General features: G+C 45.5%; 1 protein-coding gene across 34 annotated transcripts in view; it reads right to left on the bottom strand.

The window, feature by feature from the left end:
• GPHN (gephyrin) overlaps nucleotides 1–15581 on the bottom strand; it is a 360949-nt gene that overhangs the window by 223189 nt on the left and 122179 nt on the right. The window lies entirely within an intron of this gene.

Consider the following 15581-nt stretch of genomic DNA (forward strand, 5'->3'; position numbering starts at 1 on the left):
CATAACTGTAATTGGCAGGCAATCCCCGCATGCTTAGAGGCTAAAAAAACAGGGTGGGAAATTGAGCATGACGCTCAAGCACCTAGGCTACCCGGCCAAGTAACGAGGGTGACCGAGCACCACAATGCCAAGAAGTTTTTGCCTGCCATCTCTTTTGATTATCGTCTATGGAAGATCACAAATCCAAAACATGTGCCAAGATGTCAAGAAAGTTTCCCATGTCATGTCTCTCGATTATAATCTCCGGGAGACCTCAAACACAAAAAAAGGCCAAAATGTCGATAAGGTTTTCCATGCCATCTATCTCACTTATAATAAGAGATCGGAAACACATCAAGTGTGCAACGTTGTCAAGAAGACTTCCCATGCCATCTCTCGATTATGGTCTATGAGAGATTGGAAACCCAAAAGTGTGCCCAAAAAGCTTCTTATTTCCCGTTCTCTATAGGAGGTACCTGTGCATTTATGGTCACCTCTGTGCTGTAAAGAGGGTACTCAGGACTACTGTGCTTAGTGTATGAATGTAGACTATGTGGCGGGCAGTAGAACGCACACGAGACTGTAGAACACACCAGTACGGTAGACTGAGGACTGGAGCAATCGGTCCACTTTAATCCAATGTGTAAGTGGGTTATGCACTTTTTAGCACCTTAGTCCCAAAAAGTTTTCAACTGGCCCTTTAATTGGCCTGTGTTGGAATTTTTTTAAACTGGTAATCTATTGGTATCCTTCATAAACTCCCTCTTGTCTGGTCACATACCACAGTACTCATCTTAAGCACAACTAGACTTTATAAACGTTTCGGGGACGTTTTAAAAAGCTGGAAGAAAAGAAATGGGACAATTGTGGCGCCCCTGTGGTTAGGCGCTACAGGGGAATACAGCAACTTAACAGCAAGGTGCAGGGCTCTTTGGTCACAGGTGAAAGAGAGAGAAATGCAGAGTCTTATATTAGATTGAGTAACATTGACTCAGCAGCCCCTACCTTCATATTCCTGGGACTGTTTATATAGTAGGTCCATAGGGGGTGGAGCCTAGCTGAGCGTGAGACGCGACGTGATTGACAGGACGACTGAGTGACAGTCAGTTAACAGTCAGTCAGTAAGGAGCGACAAGAAGAGACGAGAGTAAATTGATATGACTGAAAGAAGGGCTAGAAATAACATAGGTTCGACGTCCTGAGCGAGGGTACCCCAAAAGAAAAGAAAGACACTGGAAAAAGGGGTAACCCAGACGGAAAGGGGACGCTTTAGGTCTGGTGAGAGCCGGCTGAAGATTCAGTTCGACACTGGTATAACGGGACCGAGGAGGTTTGTCAGGTTTATCCCCAAACCATTGACCATTAACCTGGGATCTTAAATAAGAGGAGTCCCGGTACCCATCAAGAGTCTGACTACTACCCCAAGCTGAGGTCACGACGCTGTTGTGGGATAGATAAAGAAATCGTGCAGCATCAGACTCCTGGGAAAACCAGTGACGAGACTAAGGGGTGCTTCACACACAGCGAGATCGCTGCCGAGATCGCTGCTGAGTCACGCTTTTTGTGACGCAGCAGTGACCTCATTAGCGATCTCGCTGTGTGTGACAATGAGCAGCGATCTGGCCCCTGCTGCGAGATCGCTGCTCGTTACACACAGCCCTGGTTCGTTTTCTTCAAAGGCGCTCTCCCGCTGTGACACACAGATCGCTGTGTGTGACAGCGAGAGAGCGACAAATGAAGCGAGCATGGAGCAGGAGCCGGCGTCTGGCAGCTGAGGTAAGCTGTAACCAAGATAAACATCGGGTAACCAAGGTGGTTACCCGATATTTACCTTAGTTACCAGCCTCCGCAGCTCTCACGCTGCCTGTGATGCCGGCTCCGGCTCTCTGCACATGTAGCTGCTGTACACATCGGGTTAATTAACCCGATGTGTACAGCAGCTAGGAGAGCAAGGAGCCAGCGCTCAGTGTGCGCGGCTCCCTGCTCTCTGCACATGTAGCTGCATTACACATCGGGTTAATTAACCCGATGTGTACTGTAGCTAGGAGAGCAAGGAGCCAGCGCTCAGTGTGCGCGGCTCCCTGCTCCCTGCACACACAGCTAAGCGGTGTGCGCTGGTAACTAATGTAAACATCGGGTAACCATACCCGATGTTTACCTTAGTTACCAGTCTCCGCAGCTTCCAGACGGCGGCTCCGTGCAAGCGCAGCGTCGCTTGCACGTCGCTGCTGGCTGGGGGCTGGTCACTGGTCGCTGGTGAGATCTGCCTGTTTGACAGCTCACCAGCGACCATGTAGCGATGCAGCAGCGATCCTGACCAGGTCAGATCGCTGGTCGGATCGCTGCTGCATCGCTAAGTGTGAAGGTACCCTAACAAGTGGGTTAAAGAGGGAGTCACAGAGCTCTCAGAGCAGGGACCGAGAAAGAGACAAAGAAAGGTTACCTCAGAGAAAAAACTCTGTCATTAAATCTCCTCCGAAATTTGTGACCATTGGCCTTCTGGTAACGGAACTGTTTCTGCTGTGAACTGTGCAAAACAAACCAGATGCCAGTAAAAAGGATTTGTTTAAGCTGATGTGGACTCGGTGTGTCATCTCTCCGCCACTCGACAGGACCCTGCGACGTCAGAGAAGAAGGCAGCCATCACCGCTGGGTCACTTCCCTCCTGGTAAGCGACCCGCCACCCTGAGGTAAAATAGCTCCACCTGTGGGGAGCTGAGAGGTCTTAAGCTGCCGTCACCATCGCCTCAGAGGCCGGCCGCGGGCAGCGCTGGTATATCGCGCTTACCTGACACCACAGGTGGCATCACGAATATCCCCCAAATCATCCCTGTACACCATTCCCCAGCCGCAGAGTGAGCGCCAGGGGCACGAAGCCGGGACCGACCACCTGTGATAACGCCATCGAGAGTAAAGTATCCGTAGTCCCGGCGCCAGAGTACGCCCTACCGAAAACCCTGATGGTCAACTCACAATCTCTCAGTTCAAGATCCAAAAAGTCGTAAAAAGCAAATACAAGGACATCATATCATGGCCAGTAGAGGTGGTAGACCCTAATTTGAACATATGTTGGTGGAAGCAGTACTTTGTTTCCAAGTTCCCGTAGTCTTTGCACAGCCAATTGGAGCAGGTGCCAGGAGCCTTTTCGGAGCACACTCTAGGAGAGGAGTAAAAAAAAAAACAAAACAAAACACCCAATTGGAGCCCAGTCGGAGCACACACCGTTAGCCCAGTTCGACTGGGCTCCCGGCGCGTGCTCAGACTGGGCTCCCGACACTTGCTCTGAGCACGCGCCGGGAGCCTGGAAGGAGCACGCGCCGGGATCCCGGAAGGAGCACGCGCCGGGAGCAAAGCCAATTGGAGCAGGCGCCAGGAGCTTTTTCGGAGCATGCTCTGGGACATGAGTGTCCAACTGTAGTGACTCGTAATAATAGGCAAAACTGTGCACTTTTATGGCATTATAATGAAGCGGTAGTGCACATGCCTGACTGTCGCTTCATGTATCCACTATGTGAGTGCTGTGCTCATTTTTTTCCAGTAGCCTATTTAGAGAATGAATGGAGCGGCCTTCGGGCATGCGACCTGCTGATATATTTTGTAAAGGAGTTACTGCTGCTTTGGGGATAAGAATCCCACATTCTGCCAATCGGTACGGGCCCCAGCAGTTGGACCCCCACTGGATCACCCCTTTAACACATAAATATACAAATTTCCTCAAAACAGACGCTGATGTCTAATAACGGCAGACAATATGGATTTCATTCATATTTAGAGAAAAAAAATAACAATTGCGAAGGTTTAATTGCCTGCGCCTTGCATCATGTCATTCACCGTGCCTACAAGTGTGTATAAACATATATACGTAATTAGTTGTAATTATACAACTGAGCGTAGACATTTCTATTAACAATCTGGCATATTTGAAGATTTCCATGTAAACTGACTATTATGCGCGGCTGAGCAATCAATAGCTCGGATTTCCATGTATCCTTACATGTTCACGTGATCTCCGGCTACAGTATGTGCACACTTGTAACGCTCACAATATGGAACAGATGAATGTATAGTTTGTATTCGCATACGTTTATGTCAAAGAAGTCAATGGCATCTGATACGAGCGGTACGACTTCATCTTAAAGGGGTATTCCATTTTCAGTAAAGTGGATCCAAAATGCTCAAAAATACCCCTTTACGGTTCCATAGTGGTCAGCTATGTCTAGGCTCTGGTTCCCTACCATGCACTGCCAACATTTCTCAGCCGATAACAATCTCCTCTCTCCTGCATCAGGCTGCCATTGCAACCTGAAGCGGATCTGTTACGCTATTCTCCGAAACCATGTTTCCCAACGCTGCTCTGCCAACCTTTCTCAGCCGATTCCAATCTCCTCTCTCCTGCATCAGGCTGCCATTGCAACCTGAAGCGGATCTGTTACGCTATTCTCCGAAACCATGTTTCCCAACGCTTCACTGCCAACCTTTCTCAGCCGATTCCAATCTCCTCTCTCCTGCATCAGGCTGCCATTGCAACCTGAAGCGCATCTGTTACGTTATTCTCCGAAACCATGTTGCCTAATGCTGCCCTACCGACTTTTTTCAGAAGATTCCAAGCTCCTCTCTCCTGCATCAGGCTGCCATTGCAACTTGAAGCGGATCTGTTACGCTATTCTCCGAAACCATGTTGCCTAACGCTGCCCTACCGACTTTTTTCAGAAGATTCCAAGCTCCTCTCTCTTGCTTCAGGCTGCCATTGCAACCTGAAGCACATCTGTTACGTTATTCTCCAAAACCATGTAATTTAGCTCAGGCAGCGGGGTGCTAGCTAGGTTTTAGGCAACTAATGTTCTGCCACACCATACAACCTGTGAGAGAATACAATCCATTTAGTCCTTATAGAAACCATCTTGTCCTATAACTGAATAATGTCATTGGGCTCAGCTAACACTGATGGGTGGGGGAAGTTTCAGAGTTCTATACCCACCTCTGTGGCTCTTATTGGTGCATTGTTCACAGGAGTTATTTCTTTGTTTGGGATACTATAAAAACTGGTCACATGATGTAATAAAGCAGAAACTTTCAGTACACCACAAAGCGTGTCGGCTGCAATGATTTCCCGTGCGCTCGTAAAACAAAGCTTACTAATTTGCCGTTCCAATGGCATAGGAGTGTATTTCGCTGACAAACCACTGCAGATTCAATTCTCCTGCATCAAATTCACATCACTTTAGCAAATCTGCTACATCATGGTAACGATTCCGCCGTTCCATTGAGTATTTCTAGAACTCTGTGTCACCAGTCATCACTGCTCTGCTCTGCTATACCCATCATCAGTGTTGCAGTCCAGTTACATCGACTCATTATCTCCTCCACCGCCCACTCTGCCTTATGCTACACCAGCGCCACCTGTCCGTGCTGCTCGAGAACTGCTCATCCGGACTAGTGGCTTTGTGGATCCACCTCTCCGGGTGAGATATAATATTTAGCTTTTACAAAGTCCGCCTTTATTTCCAACTATGGGGGACATGGCTACTTCATGCAAGAAACAGCGCCACACCTATCTAATGGTTATGTCTGGTATTGTGTCTTGCTAAATTCTCCTAAAATGGGGCTGAAAGCCCGTACTTACGAAGTGCTCACTGATATTCTAATCAGGCACGAATACTAAGATTCTTTATAGCAAGATATTATTTTAATAGCACATGAATAATAAATGGTACATAGGAATTAGAACTACTTTATAGTCATAGAATCTTATACAATAACAGAAATATGCATCAACATTACCGTTATGTTGTAGCAATCCTTTCTCATCGGAGGGACTCGATTAGTGAGAAGGAAAAACAACCCGGCCTTTTCATCACAGGAACAGTGCGTCCACTTAAGCGTCCTGGAAAATGTCCCCAATTTCACTAAGCGAGTCCTGTCTTTTTATAGCAAAACTTTGTACGTCATGTGCACTCAGTGGTGAATTGGTGACCAGCATGTGACAGCTGAGTCATGTTCATGTAACTTGACCACAAGCTGCTGTGGGCACCAGTAGCTTCCTGCACATTTTGCCAGTTGACCACTGGCCGACCACAGTTTCCTGGAGATATTGCAAGGAGCCGTGAATTTTACATGCCAGTTTCCTTACACCTGTTGTCAACTAACCACGGGTTTCCTGACTGTTGAACTGTAAACATTACTTCCTCAAAATTGTGGTTTGTTCAAGATCTGTTAACACATACGCTTTGGTCATGGTGAAATAGGGTCAACCAGAGGACATCTCTCTCTGATACTGAATTATTGATGGATCAAATAATATCTGGGATCACTATATCTTTTGATTATGGTCCCTATCTAATCACACTCATTCTTTCAGTCATATCACATTGGTATCACATATTGCAGCTCGGTTTCAATTAAGGCAATGGGGATGTGATGAAAAATCACACATAAACCTGTGGACGCTTTTATACTTGGACCATTCCTTTTAGGACTTCATTCACATACATTTTTGCACCCATAGAAGTGAATGGAGTTGTGGTCACATGGGTCCTAAGGCTCCCAATGACCCATAGAAGTGAATGGTGTACAATTCTAATAAAAAAAAAATTGTGGTTCTTATGAATTTGAAGCACAGAAAGATAAAAAGGGGTTAAACAATCTTTTGTTGCTAAAAATCTGGCTTTTCTGGCATCTCACGGAACGTTTAGAAGCTGCAGATCCAAGGTGTCGCCGTTATCTGCAATTTCTTTCTATCCTTTTTGAACGCTGATGGGATCTGGGTTCGGATCGTCACATTTATCCGGGTGCATTTCATGCTGCGGGAAACCCATCAGCGAGTGACATTTAGGAAAACGAGATGTGGATTTAAGTCTCCGGCACACCAGCTTGCCGTACACGGCGGCGAGGTATACGAGATGCTACACTGAGTTTGTGATGCTAAACAGGGACAACACTAATTAAACAGTCATATGGCATGATAGCCTTTACTACAAAGCATCATGCGGCAAGGCCATATGTGTCTTCTGTTAAAAGCCAAACTCTTGTGCAATCTGTCAGCCCACACTGAAGTCTCACATTTACTGACTTGTTATTTACAATCTCGAAATAGCACGAGCTCCTTTCAACTCCAGTGATAACGATAAGCAAGAGGCGAGGACGGAAAAAATAGGCGAAGACACTCGTATCTCATTGTGAAGTGAAATCCATAAGTAGATGCATTAAAGGGGTTCTCTCCATTTTCAGAAAAGAGTATTATTGGATAGAGCTTGTATAAACAAAAACTTTTGCAATTTACGACTTATTAAAATTTTCAACCGTTCTTAAGATATTAACAGTTTTCTTTAGTTTACGGCCTATTGCCTAGGAAACCAGGAATTAAAGGGTTTAGTTTCATTTTCAGAAAAGGGTATTATTGGATAGAGCCTGTAAAAACAAACACTTTTGCAATTTACGGTTTATTGAAATTTGCAGCCGTTCATGAGGTAAACAATTTTCTTTGATTTACATCCTGTTGTCTAAGAAATGATGACTTAAAGGGGTTACTTCCAGTTTCAGAAACAGTGTATTATTGGATAGAGGTTGTATTAACAAACACTTTTGCAATTTACACTTTATTAAAATTTGCAGCCGTTCTTGAGATATTACCAGTTTTCTTTTGTTTACGGCCTGTTGCCTAGGAAATGATGAATTAAAGGAATTAGGTTCATTTTCAGAAAAGAGTATTTAGGAATTTAGGAAGCTGATCGAAAAGCGGACAATCACTTTAATGCCAAAGGATTTGGTCAGCTTTGAGTTTTGTATTTCCCCTTCCTTTTTACAAAAGCCATAACTTTTATATTTGTTAAGCCACATAGCTGCACGAGGACTTGCTTAGGACGAGTTGCCGTTTTGAATTACACCATTCATTTTAGTATTGATGTACTGAAAAAAAAAAAAAATGAAAAAAAAATGAAAAAGTGAGGGACACTGCTGTAAAACAAAACGCAATTCTGACTGATTATTTTTTAGATTTTTTTTTTCTTACAATCCCTCAGCCGGCAGAGAGACGTCACTGGGGACCAAGTTTTTTTTTTTTATGCATTGGGACAGAACAGGGACTATATATACCAAGAAGGGGCCCAGGATAAAGGGATATATACCAGGATGGGGACATATATGCTAGAATAGGTCCAGAATGCGGTCATATACACCAAGATGAGGACATACTCATGTGGATGGGGGACATATACATCAGGATGTATGCCAGGATGGGTCCAGGATGGAGACATATATACCAGGATGGGTCGAGGAAGGGGATATATATACCAGGAAGGGGGCATATATACCAGGATTAGGAACATACGTTGCTGGATGGTGGACAAAGATGCCAGGATGGGCCCAGGATGGGAGACATAGTCAAGGCAAAAAGTGTTGGAACCCTTGTAATTGTTCCAGAATATTAAATATTTTTCCCAGAAAATCATTGCAATTACACATGTTTTGTTTTATATATATATATATATATATATATATATATATATATATATATATATATATATATATATATATATATATATATATATATATATATATATATATACACACACACACAGTAATATATATATTTTATATATATATATATATATATATATATATATATATATATATATATATATATATATATATACACACATATATATATATATATATATTTACACGGAATATAGAGTGCATATATATACACACCATCTAAATATTATATATAAACTAAACATATTATATAAAAGTGTATATATATATATATATATATATATATATATATATATATATATATATATATATATATATATATATATATATATATATATATATATGTTTCATTTATTTGTGTGTATTGGAACAACATAACAAAAACAGAAAGAAAAAAAAAAAAGTTGTACATAACTTAACTCCAAAGATGGGCCGAACAAAATTGTTGGCACCTTTACAAAATTACGGGCAAACTTATTTGTTTCAAGCATGTGATGCTTGATCGTACTCACCTGTGGCAAATAATCAGTGTGGGCAATATGAAAATTTCACATGAAACCTGATAAAAAGGGGAGAAGTTGACTCTCTCTTTGCATTGTGAGTTTGTGTGTGCCACACTAAGCAAGGAGAACAGAAAGAGGAGAAGAGATCTGTCTGAGGATTTATGAACCAAAATTGTTAAAAAATATGAACAATCTCAAGGTTACAAGTCCATCTCCAGAGATCTTGATGTTCCTTTGTCCACAGTGTGCAACATAATCAAAAAGCTTACAATCCACAGCACTGTAGGTAATCTCCCTAGATGTGGATGACAGAAAAATTGATGAAAGACGCAACTAATGATGAGTGTCAATGAATCGAGCATTGGGGTACTCGGCGGAGTATCACAGGTGTTGGGATGTGTTGTCCGTAAAACATCACACACAAGGCTTGCTTCAGTGAATGATGCGAGCAGGCATGACAGTCTCAGAATGGCTCTCACTGGGGTCAGAACAACATTTTCGAATGAAATATGTAAAAAAACAAAAACAAATGCTATCCCTGCCTTGAGAAATGCTCTGTTTATGGCTGGCTGTATGTGAGCTGAACTGCCCAATCACTGACTTCCAACATATTCATTACTCGAGTCGAGCCCATCCAAGTGTCTGACCAGCTCGACTTGAGTAACGAGTACTCAAACATTGTACTGCTCGCCCATCATTAGATGCAATGTTTGATAGTCCAGATGGTGGATAAGCCGTCCCAATCAAGTTCCAAATAAATTCAAGTCGTCCTACAGTCTTAGGGGCATCAGTGTCAGAGCAAAGCATCCTCCCACATTTGAATGAAATGAAACACTATGGAGGAGACCCAGGAGGACCCCACTGCTGACACAGAGACATACAAAGCTAGCGTGCAGTTTGCCAAAATGTATGAGACTAAGCCAAAATCCTTTTGGGAAAATGTCTTGTGCACAGATGAGACTAACATAGAGCTTCTTGGTAAAGCACATCACTCTACTGTTTACCAAAAATGAAGTGAGGACTACAAAGAAAACAACATTGTGCCTACAGTCAAACATGGTGGAGGTCAGAGATGTTTTGCTGCCTCTGGGGGCCTCAACTATGTGCGAGGCATCATGAAATCTGAAAATTACCAAAGGATTTTGGGTCACAATGTAGAGCCCAGTGTCAGAAAGCTGGGTGTATGTCCTAGGTCATTGGTCTTCCAGAAGGACAATAATCCCAAACGCTTCAAGAAGACCCAGAAATGGATGGAAACAAAGCGCTGGAGAGTTATAATAAAAATAATCTTTATTTCTGTAGTGTCAACATATTCCGCAGCGCTTTACAATTCAGGAGGATCATATACAAACAAGTAACAGTTATAGAGAATACAATAATTGGGGTATGGGAAAAAAAAGACAACCCTGCTCGTGAGAGCTTACAATCTACAATGCGATGGGCGGGGGGGACAAGATACAAGTGCTTATTTACAATGAGAATGCAGCCATCTCAAGGAAATGGGGGATAGATAATGGCTGCCTGGACCAGTTGGCCAGAACCTTGAGATGCATTTAGGTGCAGTGGAGTTTGACGTGGAGTTATGTTCTGAGAAGTTCTGGAGAGAATATGTGAATTGAATTTCATTAGGGAGTGTGATAGGCCGCCCTAAAAAGATGCGTTTTTAGAGAGTATCTGAAGCTGAGTAAGTTGTGATTCGTCCTAGTTTCTTGGGTAGAGCATTCCAGAGGATTGGTGCAGCTCAGAAGTCTTGGATTTGGGAGTGGGAGGTTCGGATTAGTGTGGATGTTAGTCAAAAGTCATTTGCAGAGCGTAGAGAACGGGTGGGGTGATAGACAGAGGTGAGGGTGGAGATGTAGGGGGTGCTGCACTGTGGAGAGCTTTGTGGTGATAGACAGGAGGGTGGAGATGTAGGGGGTGCCACACTGTGGAGAGCTTTGTGGTGATAGACAGGAGGGTGGAGATGTAGGGGGTGCCGCACTGTGGAGAGCTTTGTGGTGATAGACAGGAGGGTGGAGATGTAGGGGGTGCTGCACTGTGGAGAGCTTTGTGGTGATAGATAGGAGAGGGTGGAGATGTAGGGGGTGCTGCACTGTGGAGAGCTTTGTGGTGATAGATAGAGAGGAGGGTGGAGATGTAGGGGAAGCCGCACTGTGGAGAGCTTTGTGGTGATAGATAGGAGAGGGTGGAGATGTAGGGGGTGCTGCACTGTGGAGAGCTTTGTGGTGATAGACAGAGAGGAGGGTGGAGATGTAGGGGGGTGCCGCACTGTAGAGAGTTTTGTGGTGATAGAGATGAGGGTGGAGATGTAGGGGGTGCTGCACTGTGGAGAGCTTTGTGGTGATAGACAGAGGAGGGTGCAGATGTAGGGGGTGCCGCACTGTAGAGAGTTTTGTGGTGATAGAGATGAGGGTGGAGATGTAGGGGGTGCCGCACTGTGGAGAGCTTTGTGGTGATAGACAGAGGAGGGTGCAGATGTAGGGGGTGCTGCACTGTGGAGAGCTTTGTGGTGATAGATAGGAGAGGGTGGAGATGTAGGGGGTGCCGCACTGTAGAGAGTTTTGTGGTGATAGAGATGAGTGTGGAGATGTAGGGGGTGCAGCACTGTGGAGAGCTTTGTGGTGATAAAGATGAGGGTGGAGATGTAGGGGGTGCTGCACTGTGGAGAGCTTTGTGGTGATAGAGATGAGGGTGGAGATTTAGGGGGTGCTGCACTGTGGAGAGCTTTGTGGTGATAGAGATGAGGGTGGAGATGTAGGGGGTGCCGCACTGTGGAGAGCTTTGTGGTGATAGACAGAGAGGAGGGTGGAGATGTAGGGGGTGCCGCACTGTGGAGAGCTTTGTGGTGATAGATATGAGGGTGGAGATGTAGGGGGTGCCGCATTGTGGAGAGCTTTGTGGTGATAGATATGAGGGTGGAGATGTAGGGGGTGCCGCACTGTGGAGGGCTTTGTGGTGATAGAGAGGAGGGTGGAGATGTAGGGGGTGCCGCACTGTGGAGAGCTTTGTGGTGATAGAGATGAGGGTGAAGCCGCACTGTGGAGAGTTTTGTGGTGATAGAGAGGAGGGTGGAGATGTAGGGGGTGCCGCACTGTGGAGGGCTTTGTGGTGATAGAGAGGAGGGTGGAGATGTAGGGGGTGCCGCACTGTGGAGAGATTTGTGGTGATAGAGAGGAGGGTGGAGATGTAGGGGGTGCCGCACTGTGGAGAGCTTTGTGGTGATAGAGAGGAGGGTGGAGATGTAGGGGGTGCCGCACTGTGGAGAGCTTTGTGGTGATAGACAGAGAGGAGGGTGGAGATGTAGGGGGTGCCGCACTGTGGAGAGCTTTGTGGTGATAGAGAGGAGGGTGGAGATGTAGGGGGGTGCCGCACTGTGGAGAGCTTTGTGGTGATAGAGATGAGGGTGGAGATGTAGGGGGTGCCGCACTGTGGAGGGCTTTGTGGTGATAGAGAGGAGGGTGGAGATGTAGGGGGTGCTGCACTGTGGAGAGCTTTGTGGTGATAGAGAGGAGGGTGGAGATGTAGGGGGTGCCGCACTGTGGAGAGCTTTGTGGTGATAGAGAGGAGGGTGGAGAGGTTGGGGATGCTGCACTGTGGAGAGCTTTGTGGTGATAGAGATGAGGGTGGAGATTTAGGGGGTGCTGCACTGTGGAGAGCTTTGTGGTGATAAAGAGGAGGGTGGAGATGTAGGGGGTGCCGCACTGTGGAGAGCTTTGTGGTGATAGAGAGGAGGGTGGAGATGTAGGGGGTGCCGCATTGTGGAGGGCTTTGTGGTGATAGAGAGGAGGGTGGAGATGTAGGGGGTGCCGCACTGTGGAGAGCTTTGTGGGTGAGAACAAGCAATATGAATTGGATCCTGTGATATATGGGCAACCAGTGCAATGACTGGCACAGAGCAGAGGCATCCGAGTAGTGCTAAGCCAGATAGGTGACCCTGGCTGCTGCATTAAGGATGGACTGTAGAGGGGAGAGTCTAGTGAGGGGGAGACCAATTAATAGAGAGTTACAGTAGTCGAGGCGGGAGTGGATCAGGGCCACGGTGAGGGTTTTTGTCGTTTCCATTGTGAGGAAGGGGAGTTCTGAAGTGGCAGCAATGAGTCCGGATCTAAATCCCATTGACACCTGTGAAGAGATCTTATAATTGCTGTTGGGAGAAGAGAAGACGCCTTCAGATATGAGAGACCTGGAGTCGTTTATAAAGAAGAGTCCGAGATTCCGGGTGAGAGGAGGAAGAAGCTTGTGGACAGGTATAGGAAGCGACTGAATGCAGGAATTTATTTTATTCCAAAGGTTGTACAACCAAATATTAAGTTGAGGGGGACAACAAATTTGTCCACCACATTTTTGAGTTTTTTGTTTTTTTTTAAATTATGTCCAATTTGGTTTTTTTTTTCAGTGTTTTTTCTTGTGTTGTTCGAAAGTGCACTTAGCCCTACAATCTAGGGACAGCACCCTTATAGCCCCTGGCCAGTTTGTGTATTACAGTCCATGCTTGTTGCATGGACATCTTTATGAGCTGTCTCACTGCAACCAATCACAGCTGCCGGTGGGCGGGTCTATATCTTGCAGTAAAATAAATAATTTAAAAAAAAAAACGACGTGCGGTCCCCCCCAATTTTGATACCATCCAAGATAAAGCCATATGGCTGAAGGCTGGTACTCTAAGGATGGGGAGCTCCACGTTATGGGGAGCCCCCCAGCCTAACAATATCAGCCAGCAGCCGCCCAAAAATGCCACATCCATTAGATGCGACAGTCCCAGGACTCTACCCGGCTCATCCTGATTGCCCTAGTGCAGTGGCAATTGGGGTAATAAGGAGATAATGGCAGCAGCCCATAGCTGCCACTAAATCCTAGGTTAATCATGGCAGGCACCTATGAGACACCCCCCATCACTAAACTGTAGTGAAAGTAAATAAACACATACACCCGAAAAAATACTTTATTTGAAATAAAACAACAAAAAAAAACACCCTCTTTCACCACTTTATTAAAATCCCCAAATACCCCTCCAGGTCCAGCGTAATCCACACGAGGTCCCACAACGCTTTCAGCTCTGCTACATTGGAAGCTGACAGGAGCGGCCGTAGAACACCGCCGCTCCTGTGAGTTCCACGCAGCAACTGAAGTGAGCCGCACTGTTAGGTGACCCATGGACATAGCTGGATCTTCCAACTGTCTCACGTGGAGGACTGCAGCTGTGGCCGCAGGTAACCTGAGTGATGGCACCGCTGATTGCACAGCTCACTTCAGTCACTCAGGTGATTTGCATTCACAGGTAAGTCCTTCACTTAGGCCGCGGCACACAGACAGAGCCGCGCGATGACAGTGAACTCGGGTGAAGCTCTGACGTCACTGCTGCGGACCCGTGTTCTGGCACTGACCTCAGAGGTTCATCTGAGTTGATCACCGCACACACAGACAGAGCCGCGGAATGACAATGAAGTCGGGTGAAGTTCATCGGAGTTGTATCTCATCGCGCGGCTCTGTCTGGTGTCAGCGGGCATGTAGCAGAGCTTAATCACCATGAGACCGCACTGTCAAAAACGCATCCAAAATGCATGTAAAATGCTTCCAAACCGAATGCTTTTTTTTTGTCAAACGCAGTGTTTACAGTTGTCTGCCAGAGGGTGCATTTTTTTTTTTTGACAATTGCAGAGCGCAGCGTGCGCGCATACCCTTACAATTACAAGTAGCCCTTTGATGGCAGCCAAAATGCCAATGTGGCAGTTGGTGAAAATGAGTATGATCCCCCTGCTTTACGGGGCCTTCTTATTAAAAAGGATAGTTCCTGGATACAGTCTCCTCAAAATCATTTCAAAAGGAATCGGTCTCTTAAAAAAAAAAAAACATTTTGAAAAATGCCTGGAAAATTTTGAAAAAAAAAAATTGCTGCTAAACTGTTAACCCTTCTAACAGCCTAAGAAAAAAACAACAACAGGTGGGTGTAAAGTAGACGTATGCAAAGTGTTCTTTATTCACTATTTTGTGCGCTGTGACTACTTGTTGTTAGGGTATATCCTCCATTCTAAGTTTGAAAAACGCACATTTTTGCAAATTGTTTTTTTTTTTTAATGCCTCATTAATAAACGCAAAACATATCAACCTAAATTGACCACTAACATAAAATACAATGAGAGCTGCAACATCTGCATAGCAGGCTGGTTACTGTAACGTTACTGCCCAAACATGATCTCAGAGCCTGCGACACGCGAGGTGTGGCACTGAGCGCAGCTGCAGCCTGTCCTGGGCCTTTTCTGAACCTATGCATTGTATTTACCAAACAGAACTATGGGAAATATCACAAAAGCTTCTCACAGATTTGATCCAGTTATAACTTCCTATGTGATGCCCAAGCAAGGAATCATGGTTCAATACAAAAAAAGACCTCTGGTAGCCCCTCTATACCTCTGGTAGCCCCTCTATACCTCCGGTAGGCCCTCCATACCTCCAGTACCTACGGTAGGCCCTCTATACCTCCGGTAGCCCCACTTTACCTCCGGTAGCCCCACTTTACCTCCGGTAGCCCCACTTTACCTCCGGTAGCCCCACTTTACCTCCGGTAGCCCCACTTTACCTCCGGTAGCCCCTCTATACCTACGGTAG

The sequence above is a fragment of the Anomaloglossus baeobatrachus genome, chromosome 12 (assembly GCF_048569485.1).
Source record: "Anomaloglossus baeobatrachus isolate aAnoBae1 chromosome 12, aAnoBae1.hap1, whole genome shotgun sequence".
NCBI lineage: Eukaryota > Metazoa > Chordata > Amphibia > Anura > Aromobatidae > Anomaloglossus > Anomaloglossus baeobatrachus.